Source organism: Bombus affinis, chromosome 13, assembly GCF_024516045.1.
Source record: "Bombus affinis isolate iyBomAffi1 chromosome 13, iyBomAffi1.2, whole genome shotgun sequence".
Classification (NCBI taxonomy): domain Eukaryota; kingdom Metazoa; phylum Arthropoda; class Insecta; order Hymenoptera; family Apidae; genus Bombus; species Bombus affinis.
In genome coordinates, this window is record NC_066356.1 from 3,044,873 (window position 1) to 3,068,626 (window position 23,754).

The 23,754-nt window shown below is 38.5% G+C and overlaps 1 protein-coding gene across 1 annotated transcript in view; it reads left to right on the top strand.

Annotated features, from left to right (window-relative positions):
* The window catches only part of LOC126923334 (membralin-like), a 65,276-nt gene that overhangs the window by 28,702 nt on the left and 12,820 nt on the right, over positions 1 to 23,754 (top strand). The window lies entirely within an intron of this gene.

Below are 23,754 nucleotides of genomic sequence, written 5' to 3' on the forward strand. Positions count from 1 at the left end.
GAGAGGACCAACAGGAGTTTAATATACAACGCGTTTGCGAATTAAAAAAGAACGAGCCGTCGATGCTTTTGTATGCTCGAAGCTACGTAGCGAGGAAAGTTGAACAAAGCCTTGCCAGGACATATGGATACTTTATTAAATTACGTTTCAACTGAATTCTTCCTTCGACTTATTAAAAATTATTTTTTTATTTTTTTGATGCTCTAATCTCAAAATTATCAATTAATCGATGAGTACTAGTTTCAACCCAATCTGCTGTATTTTAATAATGGCAATAATTATAGTAATTGCTACTCCTTAGTTTGTATGTTGAAGGAATCAATTAAAACCTTTCTACATATAAACAAATCAAAATTTCACATAGTTACAGAGGATTTAAATATCTTTCTGACATTCTGAGAAATACCGATCTATATTTCTTAATGAAATAATTAGGCCGGTATTCGCATATGTTACCAGATTTCTGTATAATTGAGGACGAATGCGTATACCTTCGGCAATTATTGCTGTTTATTGATTAGCACGGAATGCGTAGATCTCGAGCGCGGTATGTGCATAGAAATCCTGATTAAACAGTGCGGTCTATGGCAGCCTACGAAGTGTATCCGTATGTTCATGCAGGTCGTAGGTCGTTTGCTCATTCCTGCTACGTGGTCCTCGTGGTTATTAAACTCGATTTGTCTTTCACATTGGTCTGATTGTCACTCCATTGCCATAAATACTTTCGATCAACCTAGATTTGGTAAATTGTCGCGTTCGACCATTCGTCGTTCCGTCGGTGGTTGTGTACGGATGTCAAAGCCAGATCAGAATGAAATCTCGCGCGTAAGAGGAATCGAGTTTTACGCTCGATGTGTCTTACCAGCGGCCGAGAGAGAGAGATAGAGAGAGAGAGGCATGATGTAATTTCCTTAGACTGACAAAGGTATAGGACGAAACATTAGGGACATTAGACGGCGATTAAACAAAATTGTCGCCGGTCGCTTGGGATGTTTGAACAGATTGGTGACGCGCAAGTAAACGGTCAACGAAATTGCTCGCAGATAGGAGATGACATGTTTAAAGCGGAACATTTTAAATGATCGTGGAAGTTTGACAAATCAAGTTGGTTTGAACAAGGAAGTTCGAATCAAACAGATGACAATTGAGAATGATAAATTCCAGAATAAAATTCTCTAAAATTCATGGAATTAGGAAATATATCGAGGGAAATGTTAAATGAGTAATTAATAAATTTGTTGAAGAACAGTTTTTTCACAGACCAAAGAAACTTAGTTTTGAAAGGATTAAATTTTATTTATAATACATTTGTGTGGTGCACTGATTATTCGGTTTGGTTGAAATTAGTATTTGCATTTTTATACAAGTAAATTGTGTTTAATGAATAAGGCAGTCAATTCCAAAGGGGGAAAAATTAAGTAGACATTCGATTAATCCATGCCTATCATTCTTCGAAGAGGATCGTTGCAAGGTTTTATTATATTTTGACATTTGTGTAGCATTATACGAATTACTTAATGCGTTGGATTTAGATTTGGAATAAAGAGAAAATGATATGTACATTGTTTCAAAAATATCAGAAAAAAGAAAATTCAGATATATCTGAATTAATGTTATTCAGAACGAAATATAAAGGAGACATTCTTTTATTCGCGACATTTTAATTTTTGGAATATATTTTCCGATCAGTTTAACCTCGGCGTTGATTTAGTTGGTAGCAAGCGTGGAAAGGGCATAGATCTAAACGGCTTTACTCTCTGGCGAAACATGGTCGTAAGGACAGTTAGGTTTCCTTTAGGTAGGTTCGAGGTTAGACACGCAGCATTAGAACAACCGGTGTTAGACAACAATTAAGCAGATCTGACGGTGGTAATACTCCTGTAGTACCGCTTCCAAGTACCAGAATTATGTGTTGCATTGTGTCTACTTCGTTGACTGCGAGATTTACAGTAGATCGACTTTAATTGCATAAACAAGATTCGTTCGACGAACAGGGTAATCGGCTTCTTTTTATCCTTGCAAGTTAGTTTTCTCAAAACGAAGGAAAACTACTTGGTTCGATCTCTTTTCCGTGCCAGAGCTATTTCGCTCGAGCTTCAACTCGGATCGGTTTTTGTCACGTAAACCAAATAGATTTAATGAACGGTGATGGCCCCTTTTAGAAAAATTGGCTTTTTAAAGGCGAATGAGCGCTGTCTCAAGATTCGTTCCTTTTAGAATTTAGATAAATATAAAGTTCGTGTTAATCTAATGCATTCTTTTATTAGTAATTAAAGTACATATATCATTTCTCGTAAATAAGTGACGGTTTGATCATTTAATTTATACTAAATTTTTAATGAAATGGCGTGTTTCATACGTTGAACGGATAATTTCTGCACTTGTAAAAATTATATATGACGATAGCACGTATGTCGTAATAACAAGTATACTGTTCGAAAATGGTGATGAAAGTAATCGTGGGTTGATCCGATTAACCGCAAAACGTTTTCTATCCGAAGTCATTTCTATCGACCAGATGTAAGCGTGGTGGTTCAATTTACTGCTCTACGATCTTCAGTTCTTAGAGTTCTGGTTGCCTGACTTTGGGTTACGATAGGTATGCAACTATGTAACACCGAACACCCTCGACCGACTGTTTCTACGGGTCATCCGCTTTTAATTAGAAACTCGACTTCCGCTTACACGTGGTTTATCCGATACTTCGTGTTCGGTTCCCGTCTCTATTCTCCCATCATTCGTAATCCAAAGCCTTTATCGGAGGGAACATGGATCGAAACGAAGAACATGATTAATGCAAAGAGTGGAATCGGCAGTGGACAAACATTTTCTGCCATAAAAATCTACGATGGTTTGACTTGTTAAAATTTTAAAATTAAAAGTTATTTTACAGATTAAAAGATTCGTCAGTACACAAAAATGATTAACTCCTTAAATATAAACTTTTTTTTATTTGTTTTTACTACTATAAAAGGAGGAGAATCGCATTGTACAAACAATTTCTCGTTTTCTTTTTAAATTAGTGAAGTCTCGTATACGTGATCATTATGATATGGATCTTCGATTTGTTTTGAATATTTTTTGGGCTACGCGATGCATAAAAAATCTTCTTGCAAATTTGTCCGACTCTCTTGCGTATACTTTTACTACGGATCAGAATGAAACTCTGGAAGTAAAATCAATGCTGTGCAGTACAGTAACGTTTCGTTCGTTCACACGTTGAAAATCGCTAGCGATACGAAAGAATAGACATTGCCGGAAGGCAAAAGCTACTGAAAGTTCGGTGATTGCCATACTTGATATCTGTTGCTCGTGGAATTGGGTATTTTCGCGTGTTTCTTGCTCTTTTTACATACCACATACGTAGACACCTAGATACGTACGAACAATATTTTTTCTTCCCAATTTCTGCAAGTAAAGAATCCTTTGGTTGTATCGTAAAAATAGAACGAATAATTTTTTATTAAACTTTTAGAAACCCGAATATGCGAAATGACTTTATGCAGATTGTTTGGACGATAAAGATTGTGAGTTTATCTTCATTCCCATAGCATGAACGTAGTTAATTGTATCATATAGTAATGATATTTAAAATTATTACACTTCTCTGTAGCAATACGTAGACAGATGCTTATCAACGATATCTATCGATATCGAACCATTCACAACGTTTGAATACGACATACATTTACCGATTGTCATAAAAACCAATCTGCGATGAGCTTTTACTTGTTTTAAAGACCGGAGGATAAATGCAATCGAGCAATTGGTTTCACAGGCTCGGCCTGTTAAAACCTCAACCCCGGTAGTAAGAGTTTCATTCATTTGTTCAAGGGAAAGGGTCACTGTTCGTAGTCTAGCCAGCATGCACACGCGGTAGCCATGTGTATGTCCGTTGTATGTTGTCGAAAACAATTAGAAAAGTGCTCTGTTGAAGCGTTTCAGGGTGCGTGTTGTCCGATAATAGAGATTTGGCGTTTGACTTCTGAAATCGAGATGAAAGAAGTGGTCCGTTTAACAGATTTAAATCTCTATAATTGACGAACAACAATGTTCGAACCCCGTCATCGTCAATGTAAAAAGAAAATCGGTCGTTGTGTTGAAACAGAAAAGTAAGAGAGAAAATCTGCTAATTTGAAACGTATTGGACATTTTTCAAGTCGGAACAAAGATGATATATCGAAAAGAAAAATGGAAATATTTTAATTTTTTTATGTTACACGACGCAAAATAGAAAATCCCGCTTATGTTCAATAATTCTGTCAGGATGAACAGGAAAGCAAGCACGTTTCACTTTCGCACAAATATTTGTTGCCTCGAAAAGCAATCGAAATTAATATCGCAATTCGTTAATGATTATTTTGTAATTTCCCTTCGTGCGCGTTTCATCGCATGTCTAGCGTACATGTTTTTCATGCAAAGCGCGAATTAATATAGTTTCCGTGTAATGGTCGAGCAAATAATTTCAGAGAGGGGTCGAGTATAAATCGTGCATAATTAACGACGAAACGTATTTTTAATTTAACTCGGCCGGAACATTTTATTCTTTCCGGCGGTTTTAGTGTATTCTATGCTCTCTCCTCCTCTGCCCATATTATCTTCCGCCGCCGTGAATCTCTTAATTATTTTTCTCGCTTGTTTTCACACGCGAGCAGCTTTTTTACGCTTCTTTTTCACGGTTATGAAAACCGGGTAGTGAAAAAATTATTACGATGTGATTTTACGTTTCTTCGTAAATATTAAATTACGTCTATATATAAGAACGTTGGCGCGGTGCCATTTGATAAAGTTTGAAGTCGCGAAACTGAAAATATTTATTTGCATCGAATGTTTAAAATTCGATAATCCAGATTGAATGGCGTGTGTAGCACGTACGTACGTTTCAAAATGAGAATTACGCGAGATCCATTACAAAGAATTAGGATGAACTAGTGGGCGACGAGTATGATTGATGCGAGGGCGTGGATGCTCTCGGATTACCGAGTGAATTGTCATTGCCAATAGTATTCAAATATTATGATCCATAGGGGTTTGGTGTACACAAATATTTGTGTTTTCCCCATTTAGGGGAATTACCAAAATTGTATCATATTTTAGTTTCATTGCAATTTTTGTATTATTTTCTTCGTAAACTTTTGTTTGAATATATATTATACTAAAATATCATTTTAAATAAATATAATCATAAAATATCATCTTAAATAAATGAGAGCAATTTCATCTATATGCATAGTTTGTGGGCGACATTTAAGTTGCTTTAGAAAAAGAGAAGAAAATGCCTCGTCCATTTCCACTGAATTAAATTACTATCACCGTATTCCGAAGTGGAATCAAGATTTGCTTTTTTCTTTTTTACTTACATATATCGGTCTTTTCATGCTGTGGAATGCATTTGCTTCCAATTGATATGAACAACGACGGAATAGTTAGGGAAAGAAAGAGGAGAGAGAGAGAGAGAGAGAGAGAGAGAGAGAGAGAGAGAGAACGCGACCTGGAAGTCTTAGTTTCACGATACGCGATGGTGTTAGGTCGTCGCCAGGGGTGTGCACTTTACTTTCAATCCGTAACGTGGGTCTGGATTCTCAGCGGTTCGTAGATAACGCACGTTCAGTCCCATTTGAGCCTAGAGGGGTTGTCTTTTCCTTCAGCATTCTGCTTGGCTGACTTATCCGACCTTGTGTGCACATACAGTGTCTCTTCTTTCCAAGCTGAATTCGTATAAATAGCTACATTAACTCGAATAATGATCTAATGTAATAATTTAATACTTTCGCTCGTCATTGACTACTCTGGTGACGCTTGACGATTAACGATTGTATTTGGCAGAGCGATTAACATCGTGGGAAGTTTAAAATTGGACGAAAGATTTATTAGGTATGTAGTATGTAAATTGGTTCAATGATTTTAAATTATTAAATTTTCATGCGTATAATTAATTATTTTAAATTCTGGTATTTCCCCGTCTTGTGTAATTTTAAAGAAATACAATTTTTGTTTATGTAATTTTACTTAAACAAAGTTGCATAATGAAAATTATTCCGATGATTTAGTTTATTTTACATGATACGTAGATAAAATTTGGATTTCGTTTAAAGAGGCATCGAGCCAATGTACATATTTGATAGTTTGTCTATGATCTTTCCATTATTGTATATTTTATGTGAAATGTTTGTTGAAGTTCGTTCGCGTTTTGAAGTAGAAAACAAAATTTTGTAAAATATTTCGCATCTAATTTATACTTGGTATTATAAGCGTGGCATAATAATCATAAAAGTGTTTTTTAGTAGTTTACTGAATATTTGCAAATTGTTCCCAGAGCAATTTGTTGAATAATATTAAATTCGAAAGGAAATTCATTAACGTAGCTGTGTATTTACGGGCAACTTTCCAGTTACAACGCAGGTTCTGATAATAATCGTGATATTTAAGACTACGTTAAATTTTAATAACTTAATATAAACGTCACTTCTGCTCTGCTCAGATTTTCTAAATAGTTCGTCGAGTTATCAGTGTATATGTGCAACTTTCTTCGTTCTAATTTATATTTCGAGACAAGATGGTACTAAATTTTGACCTCACGCAGCTATAATTCCATTGTACTTTCTAACTTTGGGTAACAGCGTTCTTAATGCCAACGAGAATTGCTTGCTAAAATTCTTCATACTTTCGCTATATTTGCATAGTTTGTTGCGAAATAAAATGGAAATATATTGTTCCAAAATCTTCTTCAACGTTCGAAACGTTAATTCTAAATTGGCGAAGTTTACCTTTACATTTGATCTTTACGAGGAACTTGGTTGCTTAGTTTATTGATACCTAATTCGTATAGGCCTTACAAAAGAATTTACTTTGACATATTAGATTACTACCGTAAGTATACTTGCGGAGAAGCGGTGACCCAACGCTCGAAAGTATCGGCAAAAAATGGCATTGCCGAATCGACTCGAATCGTATCGAATCGAATCGAATCGAGTCGAGTCGAGTCGAGTCGAGTCGAGTAGAGTCGAGTCGAGTCGAGTCGAGTCGAGTCGAGTCGAGTCGAGTCGGGTCGAATCGAATCAAATCGATTTTCAATCCGGGCACTGGAGTTCCGACGGTGTACGTCGCGTCACGTCATTTCCGTTCCATTCTACTCGTCCTGTATTTACATTTCGCTAGCGGCGAATTAACCCTACGAAAGGCATCGTTCTCTCGCAGGAGCTAGTATCCTGTCGCCGCGGGTGCCTCGTCGGTGGGTGTCGTGTCGGTGGGTGCTATTACTGGCGTCGACGCCACGCGTGTGTCGCCACGGCTCGCAAGTGGCGCGTCGAGTGCTTACAATCAGCTGGGCTTGTCCGCAAATAACACCGGAGGATGATTATGATTGAATAAGGCCCGTAATTGAGGCTATTGAGCAATTATATAAATAACAAGCACACACCACGGACACCGACAGCCAGCAGAAGCTTATAGACGGAACACGGGCCCCATAAACGCATACCACGAGTGCGGTTGGTGGACAGCCTGGGGTGTTATTTCAGTATGATGGGGAGAGAGTGGCACGGGGGTATGGCTCGTTCTCCCTTTCTCTCTTTATCGTTCTCCTCTGGTCTGGCTGTCGAGGCAGGAGCGCCAGCCGAGTTGCCTGGAAAATTACAGTGCAAACATAACCTGCACCTATATGTATACCGCGAGCCCTCGGCACATCGCGTTGCTGCGTTAGTGTATGCGCCGTTAGGTGGGGCCGATGATCTCGAATTCCCTTCCTTTTGCCTCTCCACCATCGAACTCTTATCATTTTAACTACCACCCTCCGCGATCAGTTCGATCTCTTGACGCTGTTCTAAATAGAATCATGAATATTGCCAAGCTAAAATAAGTCTCCGAAAATTGATCGTAACACTGTTCTTTCATTTGCGGAAAAGACTATAAGGTTGATGTTCCAGAGTGGTCGAAGAAGGGAGAGATTGAAGTTTAATCCTTAACGGTAGAGCTTGCCGAAAGGTAGCTGGAGTGTGATTAATTTCTTATGAGGGATGAAAAATGAGATTCGAGTGTCTGCTGTTTAATGGACGTTGTACGATCTACAAGGTTGCTGGTTTTTAATTCCAATGGGTATGAGATCGCGTTTCGTTTGTTTGGGATTGTACGAAGGTTCGAGCGAAGTAATAAGTATCGCTATCGCGTTAATAGACTATCGACAGTTTTTTTTTATATTTTGTTGGAACGCGTAAATCAATAAATAATAGTTATTATTTAACTAGTGCGAATTACGTGCGATTCCGAATGGTGTTAACTAGTATGTAGCAATGCAGTTGTTTTCAAACCACTCACGCACGTTTAGTCGGATTATGTGCTTAAACGCGACGTTTTCATCTTATCTTCTCGTGTTGGAAAATATCATGTTTGTTGATTGAATTGTGTTTAAATATTTTTAAAAGCTTTGCAACACGAATATGTAGAAATTCAGAGAAACAAGTTTAAGGTAACAATTTCAAAATACGATAGAATAATAAATATTTGATAACACCTATTTATTTAAAGCTTTATATTTCGACAGGTATTTCCTGTTTTTTTTTTTTTTTTTTTACCACTTAACTATACCTGTTAACTATCTAAAAAATTTTCACAATCTAAAAGATAATCTTTCTTTCTATATACTTTTTCTATTTCTGCCCCGATATATTTCATGTTTAATGTTTAATATTACTCCTATATACATTTTAAACGTAATTCGCTAGAATTCTTGTACATTATTTCAGTACAATGAAAATTTTTTGTACATTGCTCGTTCTCTTATTCGAGCAAAGAGGGCAACATTTCAAGAACCTATAATTACTTTCCACCAACCTCTGATGTTTACCTCCTAGAGGTGGACTTCGGAAGGAAATGGCAAGGGATGAAGCTCGATACATACGGAGTTGGCGTTTTAATCAGGGTGTCGCGTTCGTCTCGGGTATCTAGGATAGGACGGTGATACGGGATGCATGGAAGCAGAGAAGCGTCAGACAGGCGCCAGCCAGAACGGTGTTCTGGCTCCGACGCTGACGGAACCAAGAGCTGACTTCATTTTCCACAGATCGCCCTTTCGCATTCCGTCTATATACGATCGGTCAACGCTTTTGTCCACGCGACAGGGTGCCGAAACACCCTCCACAGGGGGTTCCTTTTACCTCTAGACGTATGGATTTATGTCTTATCCCGCTACGAAGATCGATAGCTCTGGATATGAAACCGATATCGGCGTGTGCAAAAAATTCTCCTGACAAGGATACCATCTTCGGACTCCTTGTTTAGGACTTTTCAGCTTGCCCAACAGAAATCCTCATCGTTCGCGTTCTGTCATTATTTTTCTTGTCTCTTTCTACCTTTCCCTTTTCTTCAAAATGTTTGATTTAGATGGTATTAAACGTCATTTGTTTATTTATTTTATTGATTGTCCTCTTCGATCTACGTTTTTGCGACAGCGCTAATTTCTGTTTGATTTATTCTTTTGAATTAAAATTTGCGAAATATGTATTGCCATCGCCCAAATGCGAATCGATTCGTATAGTCTTGGAACGAAGATGAACGATGTAATAGAACACGATAGCTGGAAATTCTTTTTTATAAACCTGCGGAAGATTTAGTAAGTTTAGTCGTAATTCAATAACGTTTTATTTGTCGTGGAATTTGAATTATTCAATGCTGCGGATATACCATTATGCAGAAGGTGTTGGGTATAGTGCTGTTTTCCCGAAACGAAAACGTAGGTACTTTATTTACCGCACAGGACACATGATTAATCGTAAACAGTGGATGGAAAATTAGTCCCCCTAAGATAATTAGCTAACATAATTAATTTTCTTGACTACCGGCAGCATGGTTTGGAATACCAAACAGGAACTGCCGGTTATGTTCAGAAAAATGCTTTGTCTAAAGAGAGGAATAGTAATCGATCTTATGTTACTTGCTGCGTTACTCTAAGTTCTATCGACAAAACGTTAACATAGCGTACATTGATATCTATCACAATATTTGTCAATCAATTTCCTAATCAAATCGATTGATATAAAATTTCAAAATTTTTTAATTTGAGGAAGCAACGAACTGGTTTCCGAATACATTTCAACGGTGGTTCTTAATATAAAGTAATTCGCAAAATAGCATTCGTAATGTATTATAAAAAAGGGAAGATTGTAAGTGTGAGGGATTATATACATAGTTGCATCTTTGTTTGTAATTTCATTTTGAACAAATTGAAAATTGTTGGCGAGAATTGCGAGTTTTTTTCGCACGATAACTGTGCCGGAGAAATTGAATTTTTTCCAGGCGTATTATAATTCACATCCCAACATGAAATTCCAGCGACATTGAAAAGATGAATATTGTCGTCTTAAGGAGCGAATGTGTTAAACGTAGTTGCACGGAAGAATATCCGATCTCGGGCCTTCCGCTGGGATACGCTTATAAAATTAAGGGATAATGAGAATTAACGAGGATGATAACAATCTGCACACAACGATATTTTCTTCGCGTTATCGAGGCAACGCCGCTAAAGGGAAGGCCTCGAAATGAATACAGATTCGCAGTGTTTTAACTCGGTATAAGGGTCGAGAACGAGAAAGTATGCGCATTAGCCTGTAAAAAAAATGTCGAGGAACAAATCATTAGCGGTTCCCTTACTCTTTTTTCGACTTAGTTTTGACAGTGTATAACTAATTGCTTATTTGCTATGTAATCGACTTTACGAACGAGAGCCAACAAATGCAGAGCCAACCACAAAGTAAATGGTCATTGGAAATGAAATTTGTTCATATTCTCGATTACATTCGATTATTTTTCTCACCAATTTTCTCACTTTTCTTTTCGTTGACTTTTCGACACGCCTCTTGTTTATAAGAATATCGAGCACAGTAATTCGATCACTCTCAAAAGTTCCACGTACTTGATAGCTAGCGCAGTCTGGCTATCCGGAACTCGTGAAGCACTCTCGATGGCTCCTGTGCTCTAGGCACCCTTCGTCACTTTTCTGAAAATCTTTAACCGCTCTCAACTCCTTCTTCGGAAAGCAACTTTTTAATACGGTCCGTAGCAGCTGAAAATACCCAAGACAAGTCGAGTACGTGTCTTTTTTCCTCAGTCAAGGAACGTACGCGCGGTAATCCAAAGTCGTTAATATTGAAATATTAATATCGCCGGGGCAACCTCCGCAAAGTGCAAATATCATTTCGAAGAGCGAGCCGGGACAAAATGAAACAGGCGAAACGGACGGAATATTCTGTAACAAATTAACTTGGACCGGTACCGGACACGGGGTGAGAGGATCGATCCGCAGCGATATCGCTAAATTTTATGAACCGTTTCGCGGAGTTTTAATATTTCATTCGTCTACAACGCTTGTCCAGTGCTTTTAAAGCGGCGTTCATTTGATTTCCGTTTTCGGTAACGCCGAATATCATCGCGAGGAATTAAGACGATTATCGAAATAATTTTATAACGTTTACTGGTAAATACCGTACCATAGATTTATGAGCTCGTTTGTTCTGGATCACAGCTACCATGCTCCACCGAAATGTTCAAATAAAAGTGGTTAGCGCATAATAAAATGCGAACGATGCTCTTAAACTTCTGTTATGCACGCGAACGATTGGGAAATCAAGCTTGATTCAAGCGAGAACATTCATGGGATTTTCGGGCAAGCATAGGTTGCCTCTTTAATGTTTAATTAATCCTAAATAAGTGGAATATACGTTCGCCGATAAATATCTCATTTGACAAGCCCCCGGGTATCGCGTCTGTTTAAAGTATCGCCAATGGAAAGAGTATTCGTCGAAACACATATTGCCAGCGTGTCTGCATATTTAATTTCGTGTGTCATCAAAAGCATCGGCTCGGCAGAAGTTTGGAAATACACACGGCCCCGGACCAAGTTTTACGACATCGTCAAAATGAAATTCCTGTTTATTCATGGTATGCGTAATTCAAAATGGCATCGCTCCCATCGCGAGAAGACTATAAATGTTCATCGCGAGATACATTTTCATGCGTCTACAAGACGTATGCCATCGTCCCTAAGATTTAGAGCACTCATTTTAAACAGAAACAATCATTTTGAAAAATATTGTTGCACTCGGGAACCATGGCTTGCCGTTCGAGCACTTTTATTCATACTAAAATTATCAATCTTTATCACGTATCTAAATATACATGTTATAGATAGAATATTATAATTAAAGTGATAAATAAAGGTGAAAATAAAGAAGCGTATATACATATGTACTCGTGTTTCTAGCTCGATCGAGGACAACGTTAATAACGAAAGCACCTGCGTAATATCAATTTTATATTGAAGCAATGGAAAGAATATACCGCACTGTGTAAATGATAGAATGTTTGAATAGCGAAATATTTGGGTAATAGAGATTACTATTGTATTGAATTGTTTGAGAAGATCTTATCGTTTTTGATAATCGATATTAAATTCTATGGAGTATTAAGTTGGATTGAAAGAGGATTATTCATTACAAGCGTTTAACAAATAGCGAAATACCGAATCCGAGCATGTATTGGTCCTAGTTAAACGCAGCAATTAAACAGAAAAATCTACGACTGGTTAATGGGAAATGTATCATTTTTCAATGAGACAACGTTAGGCTTTACAAGTTACGACAACGTACGCAAATAAATATCCTGTATAAATAATTTAAATCGTCAGAACATTACCGAACAAAACTCGTTATGTTTGATATTTGATATTAAATTTATATATCTAGAAGAAGATATTAGAATTTAATCGATATCTAGATCGATCGCAATTCTTGCTTTCTCTGTTTTATAAAACTAACGTATAATGTTACGGAGGAACGTCATGTTCTTTTACATCTGGTTTTTGATATCACATGTCCGTGTGTAATGTTTAAAATCATAGGTTTGTATTTGTACAGACCGCTCGCGCAAGGATTCATTATATTAAAAATCGCACGTGGTCAAACAAAGAGAAAACAAACCAGCGGATAATACAATACGCGCGCGCAAACAAGCAGGGAAACCTACTGTACAAAAGTTTCGTGATGTTTGTGTTGTCGCTCGTGATCCATCTCTCATCACCTTGTGTATATTTTTATCAATTTTATTTCCGTGCCACATACGATTCGTTCTATATGCATAAGTAATGAAAATAATAATGCGTTCAAATGTGTCTAAACGAATTAAAGCGGCAAATTAGGAGCTGTTGTCGCAAAGCAATTTTGGAAATTAAAGCTATAGAATTCTATCTCGAATAATTTTTCTAGTAGTCTTCGATTCTGTTATATCGGAATATATACTTACCCTCTTTTAAAAGAATATCAAACTTAGAAAATCAACAGAAATGGGCTTATCATATTCTCCCCGCGTGATTTTCTTGTAGATAAATAAAAAAAAATTCATGCGAAAGTTTTCCTTCCACCGCTGCACACACTTATTTCTCTCGTAACCCCTTACCTCACCTTAAAATCCAAAGTCTACACATGTACATTTTCCTGTTAAACATCGTCCTGCTATACTTCCAGAGGAAGACGAAATCTTACCGTGCGAACAGCAGCACTGGTTAAATAAATAAAAGAAGGAAGGAATGGAATGGAATGAAACGAAACGAAACGAAACGAAACGGAAGCCATTAGCAGAGGCGGAAGCAGCGGTGGATGCGCAAAAGCGGCCTGCAAATCTACCGTGGAGGAATTTCGTGATGTTCCGTGTTGCTCGCGCGATTCGTCTCTCATCATCTCGTTTATATTTTTATCACGTCTATTTCCATCCATCCTTTGGGATTCTGTGTACGTAGTATTACGTGTCCCGACACCGTCTCCTCTCGACCTAGCTATGGCCATATACCCGTTTCAAAACCGTGACGTCGTGTCGGATCGCGTTTCTAGCGTGAGCGTGTACGCGCCGTATAGGCACTCATTTGTGTACCTGAAATTCCTGCAAATCCTCGGGAATCTGGTTCGCTGCGCAAAAGGCACGCAACGACGTATTCGCTCGATCGCAGAACAAACGTTTGCCGCCCCGTCGGTTCATGCATGGACAATTTCATTACCTGTATCGGGGGCTTGGTGACGCTGGCCTGGTGGTTGCGATGGCGGAAGCGAGAGGTACGGAGAGTGCGGGGAGATCTGATGTGGGTGGCTCGACCAGTGGGTGGCGCTCGGTTGGCGAGTGCGGCGGCGTGTGCAGGCGAAACTACACTATTAAATGGTGTCCTGACGGGCGCCAGTTAGGTGCACCGGGGTATGGCCCATTCTCGTCGTGTCACTCTGAATCTATTTGCATAGTAATGGCGCCGTGCTTCCCTTTCCTCCTCCACCCTCCGGCTCGCTACCCTTTAACGTATAAATACCGATACGGAAGCTTTTCAGCCGAAGAAGTTCTCGCCATGGTTCCTTCATCTTGTCGGATACTCCAAAGTTTCCTCTAGTTCCTTGATGTTTGCTCTACCATAGTTACGCGATGTTTTCCCAATTTCTTCAGTCACGGAGCAGACAATTTTATGTTCGCCACGAATCACATATCGTTAGCGTTTACTTGCGATTTAATTGGAAAAAGTTTGACCGAAATTTATAGATTAGAGTATATGATTTATATTATGTATCTATAAAATTACTGCGAAGAATTAGTTCGTTAGTTGTAGCGTTAAAATATTCAGTAACGTATCGTATACGCGTTTGACACGAGTGTAATTGAAATCGTGAAATTTATTCATTACGTAAATTCATATAAGTGTTAATGTTGCTGATAATTAGGAGGCTATTGCGAACCGGCTCCAGTGTTTCACCGGTTAGAAGACAGTCAAAAGACAAAGTTAAAGCTTATTCAAGCAATGAGTCGCGACCCCCAATTATTCGTTATAATTCTAATTATCTCGCATACTCCGAAAATCCGCAATTCTCCGTACCAGATATCCATGGAAATGTATCTCGAGGCGGAGTTCGCGATAATTAGGAGCTTGCTCGGAAAGCGTAAGACGATTACGACACTACCATACCGTAGACATCGACGACGATGAATACGATGAACGGGGTGAAGAGTGGTTGCTGGATTGGCGGGAGGAAAGAAGGACTAGGAGGATGTCTGCTGCTTTCCATTAGAAGAATAATAAACTATAACCGATATCTACTGCTTCCTAGGAAACAGGCAACTCTATCCCTCTGGTGGATCGAACAGGGGGTGGTTAACAGGAGGGGACTGTTCGGACAGGAATGGCTGAGTAACAGAAAACTGCCGTAATGGAGGTTAATTACGAAGGGGCGATTGTGGAGAGGGAAGATCGGTGGAAGTAGAGAGAGCATTGTAGGTTCCCCTTCGTTTCTCTCTTTCTCTCCCTTACCGTTTTCTTCTTCCGCTTTCCTCTTTTCAATTTCATCCCCTCTACCATTTCTTGCAGTTCTAAGGTTCGGTGAAGGCAAAGCCTTGGCTCGGTTGCCAGGGTACGGTCACACCCAGACGGTCGAAGCTTCCTTCAATTATAAAAATCCGGTTATCCTCTGCTCTTTAACTTCTACGGTATTTTTCGAAACGCTTTTGCCGCAAACTTGCGTGTACTTGATCAGCTGGGACAATTCTTTGTTTCTTCGTTAGAATTAAAACCCAACCGTCGAATGAATTGCAATGTTTTTTCGGAATTTATGTCGTAAAAATCATTTTATGAGAAGACCTGGCATAACAAGTATCTCCTAACTAATGATTACGACGTTTTTCTTTATCTATGAGAGAACAATAGCTTTGTTAAAAAGACCAGCAATGGTAAAAATATGTTCCTCTAGCTTTATTTTCTTTTCTCTTCTACCGCTGATTCGAAGTCCTTAATGAAGCTGAGGGCAAAAATGGACGCAATTTCACATCTTAAACGCGATCAGCCGTGATTTCTTTCATAATTGGTATCCTTCGACCCACCCATTCTTTCTCGAATTTCTCACGGCTCTCTGGTTACAAGCTGCTTCACCATCTTTCTCCCGTTTTCCTTCTTCTCGTCTGAACCTTAACACCCGGAGCCTCCGAACGCGAAGATATGTAGCATTGTAGCATAGCTCACAAGCGGCGTTTCCATGGGGTTCAATGGTTGTCGTGCTCTCGCATATCGATAAAATCCTCGTTAGTTTTCCGATTTCTTGCGTAATCGAAACGCCTCGGTGATTCGTCATTTGTCATAGTTATCTTGTCTAGTCTACCGAGAGGCAAAGAAAAAAGGAAGAAAAACAAGAAATGACGAAAAAAAGGTGGAAGAAATTACGAGAGCGTCGGAGCGATCAAATTGAAAATATCTTGTGCAATCGAGTTGTTTCTTACTTGTTAACGCGTCATCCTTCTTGTAGCCCTGAATTGCGAAAACGATAATTCTGAGACCTCTTGTCGTGATTAACGATACCTTGCAATTGACTTGATTGTAGGTTTGTAATTTGTAGGATTGTTATTACTATATTTTTTCTATCTTTTTCACGATAAGAATAAGGTATAAATTACTCGAAACGCGAGTAAGTAAGTTAAGTTATTCGAAGTTTTCAATCTTCGAAAATGGTTAAGCCGTCACACTTTTCTTCTTAAATAATATAATTTGATCGTGCGATTATGTTAAATTGCTGATTTTTTGTCACTGTTCTAGCAAGCAAACAATATAATTGTTTTCGAAAATTTTTTTGATGCTATATTTGTAAGAAAGATTGATTCAAAGTATGGATTTAGTCTCTTTCACGGCCGTATACTGCAGATTTAAAATACATTAACGGAGAGAGCACTAGTCGTGGGTGCGCAGGATCGTGTCGCTTTTCTTTTTTTGTCTGTGTTTGAATTTCCACCGGAGCGAACTCTGAGAGATCCGAATAGGCGTCGGTGAGCGTCGAGGTGGAAACGGATGATCTCTGCAAGTTAATTTGTAACTTGAGCATTCCGCCCGGAGGATTGGGGCGGTTTCTGGAGGTGGTTGACAGGGTGGAAGCAAGGTACACGGTACCTTGGGGTTGTTTGTTGCGCTAATGTCTAATTAGTGGAGTGGTATCACGTCGCAACGAAAGCCGTTGTCGACTCTGCTCTCCTCTGCTCTCCTCTGCTATGCTTCCATGAAAATGGCTTATCTAGCAATCTACCGGATGCATGGTGTTCTTTTTATTTTCGTTTCGTAGAGATTGTGTTGCTAATGTGAACGCTCATCGGTTAACCAGTTCATATTTGTTTCCTTAATAAGATATTTTTGCAGAGATATAAAATGCTTTTATAGGACAGATTCGTAATTAATTTGAATCTTTGATCGATTGTTAATGTCATTAGAAGAAGTGCTTCTTATTCAGTGAACAAAAAGGTACGAGGTTTTGATATCGATTTTACGCGATAAAAGTCATCTAATGACAAGTGAAATTCCGGTAGTGGAACGTAATGCACCGCTTGTGTCATTCCATATACCACCTAGCGATTGGCTTTTTTCAACGCACTTAGAAAACGAGTCTACCATGAAAAGGGAGGCAAAGAGGGTGTCTTATGTTATATTTATTTTACATATCTTGTGCGATATTCATTTATTGGCTAGTAATATTATTAAACCAAGAGCCAGTAAATAACAGAATCTATGTGTTTGTTGTACAAACAATTATCACGATTTAGACATTTTCGAAGTGGATTCTAATGTAGTGAATTTTAATCTTTATATGTTCAAATTCAAGTGAAAAAAGATGTGTAAAAATCGGGATATCGTAAATCGATTTTAAGAGTGAACGTGTTAAATTCGTTCGAATGTTCGAAAGTATTTACAATCGTTTAGAAAGACATGGAAACTCGCACAATTGAGACCGTTGACGATTTGCACGAGTAGCTTGCCTCTAGCAAGCGATCTCTTAAACTCTAATTCAGCCACACACCACCGCTTCCAAGTGGTCACTATGCTGCCTACAAAGACGCGTTTTATGGTTCTATTGCCTTCTATCGTCTTGGGAAAATAAGCAATTTTACTTTATTCGGTGATGTAAAAGCCGACCTACGGAAAACGATTAACTTGCAATCGACGTAGTCGCGAAAGCTTTTTTACACCTACAATAAAACGGTTTATTTTGCTGGTGTGTATTAATGGAAACTAGCTTTAACCTACACCAGCTGCTTTAGATATTAACCGTTATTCTCTCTGCGATTAATTTCGCTCTTTCAATCTCATTTTTCAGAAAACCAACTGAAAGTACACAAATATTCGGCGCAAATATTCACTAACCAGCGTATTCGAAAAATATATTTCTCAGTTTGGGTTTTAAAAATAATCGTTCATTAAAGATAGCGAGGAAATTACACATTCGATCGTCCCGTGAGTGGAAGGATCGCGATCGTCAAACTGAACGCGTGACCGCAAAGTTTCTGGACGTAGCGCGATCAAATATTAACGACATACCGTACGGTTATCGGATCATCGTATCATCGATCTTCCTGAATCTGCTTCGAGACCGTCACGAGTTCGTAAATGCGTAAGGGAATCCTCGTTTCCCTAGCAATCGATGTGATCCTTTGGGACAGTTGATTACCATCTCGTGCATTTTAGAGAAAGTTTTGAGTTTCGTGACTTGCGTACATATAGATGTTCATGTACATATAGATGTGTAGATGTTCTATCGGAAGTTTCTAATGTCCATTTCGATTCGATCAATTTTAATGTTGGTTTCTACGATGCTAGCTACGCCGGAGTTCTCTAACTGCATTTCGATAGATTAAACAGGTTTACACATGTAAAATATCAGTGTTCTTTGAATTCTATCAGGTTTCTTGGAACATCAAATATTTCTTCGCAAGAACGAAATGGAAGTGATAATAAAATTGTAAAAGTGGTTTTGGTCCTCGTAGAATAGAATGCGTAACTGTGCTACCGTGGCCATTTTTTCTGACTCCAGAAGCATGATGTAACATTCAACGCCATGGTGTACGGTAATCCGGTATACTCCCGTGGAATAATCAACAATTTCCACGTTCTATTCTGTATTATTACAGCACGGACCTTGTATATAACTGGTATAATGCAGTGGGACGCATTAAAGGCCGGATAAACCTGCCAGCGGTACAATAACTGGTACGAGCTTTGGGAGGCTGCTTTCGTGCCACTCCATTCTTCTTCGTCCCTCTCTTTCGAACTTCTCGAGTGTAACTCGAGGTGGTCCACAGGTGGTAGCGCATGATTAATGATTCTTACTACGCCTTGCTTGCTCAACACGCCTGAAAGAGATCATTCTATCGCACTCAACGGATTTTATGAGGTTCGTGTATCTGCTTTAACAATTCTCACAGAGTGGTTTAGATCTTATTTCGTATTTTTCGTCTTTTTTATATTGTCACGGTAGTCTGTAAATCCGAATTCGCATTCGTTGTTTTTCAATATCCGATAAGAAAATTTATCATGAAAACTACGAGCTCGAGGATCTAGAGGACGTGGTAAAAAGATGGTACGAGCAATTTTTACGTGACTGCGACGGGTCACAACGTAAGATTCTGTAAATACATTATCCAGATTTGCTGGCCGTCTCAACGTCGAAAAACCTGCGGTATCCAAAGAGCTTTGCCACGTGGTACGATCTCACGACGTATCTCGTCTTTCCTCCGTTCCCTGCTTTCCAATTTCTCTCCTCCTCCTCCTCCTTCTTCTCCTCCTCCACCTCTTCTCCCCCTCCTCCTTCTCCTTCTTCTTCTTCTTCTTCTCCTCCTTCTTTTTCTTCTTTTCAATATCCTTTTCCCACCGTTACATCCGTAAACTCTCTTACGTATTTATTCTCCACGGCCTTTTTGGCGTCCAGTCCCGTGTGTTTGCGCCGATATTATTTCATTTTCCGCTACTCCAGCCCACTTTCTGTTGGACGCTGCAGAGACAACTTCCCGTCGGGTTATAAGGGATGTGTAACCTTATTTGCTGGTGCATGGTTGAAGTCATCTACGTTATCTTACCTAGATAGGAGCTATTTCTGTCGGTATCGCCGCCTTTATTTCTTCATCATTGTTCTTTTTTTGAGCATCTTCTTAAAGGAAAATATGCTATATACAAATTAGATTGATCGGAAAATCTTGTCACGTTTCTGTTCTTTGAAAGAAAGAAAATTAACTAAAATCTTTATAAATCGAAACGGCCGATTCGTCAGACTTGAAACGAGTCAATTTTAAATGCCCGTTTTAGTCATCGATAAATTTAAACGAACTATCGAAAGAAAGTCCATGAATCTAAGTATCTTTATTCCTATCATTGTCTCTTCCGCTGGTCGAATCGATATATTTTCCTAGCACTCGGAACTCAGCATGAGCAGGACACGTCACCTTCCCGAGAACATCGAGGTCTTCCGGCAACGTTTTTAGATATATCCTAGCATTGGCTATATCCGTTTGGTTACGCTGGTCGTTCGCTATATACGGCACACATATCCCGCGACGCACGTACACTTGTGCCCACCGAGTATAAGTATAGGTATCAGAGCCTGGCAGGAGTTTCGTTTCATCCTACTTGTTGGGCAGGGCCCTTCGAGTGGCCAGAGTAAAGAACTTCTCCTTTTCTATCAACTTTTCTCTTCCGTTCGTTCCTTCTCTTAGGACCAAGGGGGGATTGTTTGCACTCTTTACTCTCTTCCTTTCCAGAGCTACTCTTCTTTCTCTTGTTCCTTAGATCCTTGGCTCGACCGGCCCATCCACGCCCCACGGGATCTTGCCACCCCGTCGACCGAACCTCAGATTGCTTTTATACCGTGGATTGATTGACAATATACTTACGTTAGTCGAGTGGACCGTACAGTTATGGAGACGGTCACACCCCCATTGAATAGCCCTTCTTGCCTTCTTTTTCCTCTACTTCTCCTTTTTCTTCTTCTTTTTTTTCTGTTTCTTCTTCTTTTTTTCTCGTTCGTCTTTATTTTTTGTTCTCTTGACTGTTTTGTCTCTATCTAATACCATCCATTTTTTTATATTTACATCATCACAATATACTTTGCCGTTTTCCTTTTTCCGGTTTTCAGTTTTCTTTATCTTTTTGTCGCTTCTATGAAGTGATGACAATTGTCTGGTAATATACCTGGCAGAAGAAGATAATACTCCGAATCATTGTATAGAAAAACATTGAAGGATATCCGTTTCGTCCATTGAAAGCCACCTTTCTTTTAACCGCATCAGTGTTACGCAACGTTGTCTTTTGTTTCAAGTCTACTGGTATATTTAGAAGTTTGTTTGTTCCTTATTCTCCGGATTACGCAAAATGTTGCCCGAAGTGAATTAAATACGAGCCATCTCGATATTTCAGAGCGGCTATTTTATAGGAAACTGTCGGCTGGTGTGTATCGTAAATCCATTGTCGGTATGTTGGGCTATCATGAATTGAGCCCTTGGAGAAAGTGAACGAAAGACAAAGTACACCCTGGCGAAACCATTTCGTGTGATCTGCTCCACCCAGAGACTCCTATATTGCATCGTAAATCTTCACTGCTCGGAAACGATGAACTGCAAATTGCAAATTACAAATCTACAGTTATATCTCTATTTCAATATTTTTATCAAACCATGATTTTCTTAAATATCAATATTAAACGAATATTTCGTAGCTTACTTCTCAAACTAATAAAAGAATTTACTTCTGTTTATTAATTTATAGATATATTCTGTTTATCAATATTTATAGATATCATATAAGTGTATCGATAAATGAATCATCGAGCCATTTAAAGATACATAGACAAACAGCTGATACGATAATGATAGGATTTATCGCACGAGAAAATTCAAAGGAATGGACCGGAACTTGGTAACTTGTAGAAATCTTACGTCAAGGTCCGAAGGTATCCCTTCTCGCGATCCAGAGAAGGGGCAGTGCTATTCACTGAATTCAGAATGCGTTTGGAGAGTCTCCAGTCCCCTCTTTACCTTTACTATTCTCGGGAAAGACGTATGAATCGTCGTCGGATGGTTGCGGTTCCCTGAGCGTGGGACACTTTAGAGGCTATGTCCCCGGAATACGTAACTCGGGATTTTGAACGTGCATTCTTTCTTATCCTTTTTCCTTCTGCACTCTATCCTCCTATTTTTATGCTTTTCCACTTTTTCTACTTTTTCGGCGCTTACGTTAAAATCGAATTATCCTGTTATGCAAACGTAGAGAATGTATCATCCGTTCGGACGAATTTCTCGTTGTCTGGCCAAGGCTATCTGACTGGCAGTATCTACTCAAATATAGTGTCTTTGGTTCATCGACTCTAAACTAATCGATGTTGCGAATTAATATCATAGAGGTAAATTTATTATTAAAATAATAATAAACATGTTATTCTTTCTATATCCGTTACTAAACTATCATTCTGCTTGATATATCCAAAAATATTACTTTTTCAATAAATATGCTTGGGGAAATGAAATACTTCAATTTCTGTAGATATTTCATTGCTTCTGCAGAATTATATACGAAAGAAAACTATAAAGGTTTGCACCTGTTATGTTGTGTGATCTAGGTTATATATCCTTGATCTGATTATCTCGATGTACTAGATGTTCGTGTAACTTGAGTACTAAACCGAAAATCGGAACGGACCGGACGCCTAAACTGTATTTTACGACTGACAGCACCGTAAAATGTAATGCAGAATGCTCTTGGACTGTTGCTTGACGTACATAAATTCGCACGATGTAATATTTTGGCAGAGTTGTACGTTGAGATGGAATCGTTTATGGACAAATAGTCGTTGTTTAAGTAACGACTACCAATGTATTCCAAACATGTGTAAAGTTTAATCTGTTATCACCAATGATAAAGTCAGTGATAAGATCGGCTTGATATTGTATTCTTGCTTCTCTTTTATGCCGCTGATTATTTTATATTTATAAATGATAATATGAAATTTAGCGACCGATGGTTTAAGGATATTTGCTCGTAGCATTTTCGCGTTGTAGTCTATTTTCCTAGGTCTCCGATACGTTGCATATGATTAATTATAACTATTTAAACTGAATATATTTAATATTCATACAGAACGTCAAATATAATTATGCAACAACTTCGCTACAACGTGGTTATCACGTTATCATTAATATGTAAAATTAGTTACTTCAGGATTAAATTCATCATAAAGTTTTCATGAAAACACACCCGAGGCATAATGATAATCGGTTGAATATAACAAACATTTCTGCGTATCGCTTGTCAAGGATTAATGACACATGTCATTTTCGTTAAACTTGGAAGATATCGTAAATGTTCGATATTAGACGTTTCTTCTACTATTTCCTATACGTTTTATAACTTGCTAACGGGAAAGGAAATGTTATGCAAAAATAGCGTTGCATCGCGTAAATTAGTCAGTAGATACATCCCTATCTGTAACGAAATTTTTGGGATCGCGATTTCTGCAGATTTACTAGAAATTTTATGGGTTACCACGGTGCGCTACGGAAAGTTAAAGGAATTTTCAACATAAATGTTAGGAAATTAGTCAGATTATTTATCGAGGGTGTATACGATAACCATTTTTCTTGGCATTTTCCTCGCATGCCACCTCTTCCTCACTTAAGGTTGGCGTTGCACTCTGAACTCCACCCTGAACCGCAAATATTGGCTACCCCGTAACAGCTACTCGTAAAAATCACTTGATTACAACCCCTCCCTTATCACCTCAAGGGCCACCGTAAGATGAGGCGGAAAGTAAAAAAAGTCATCCTACGTCCTTTTTATGATCATTGAGGAAAACACGAAATTTGGCACGAAAAAACTTTCAATATTCTATGGATCAGTGGTTCTCATTCTTTACTAAGAGGTAAGAAATAAATGGAACGTTCTTTGAG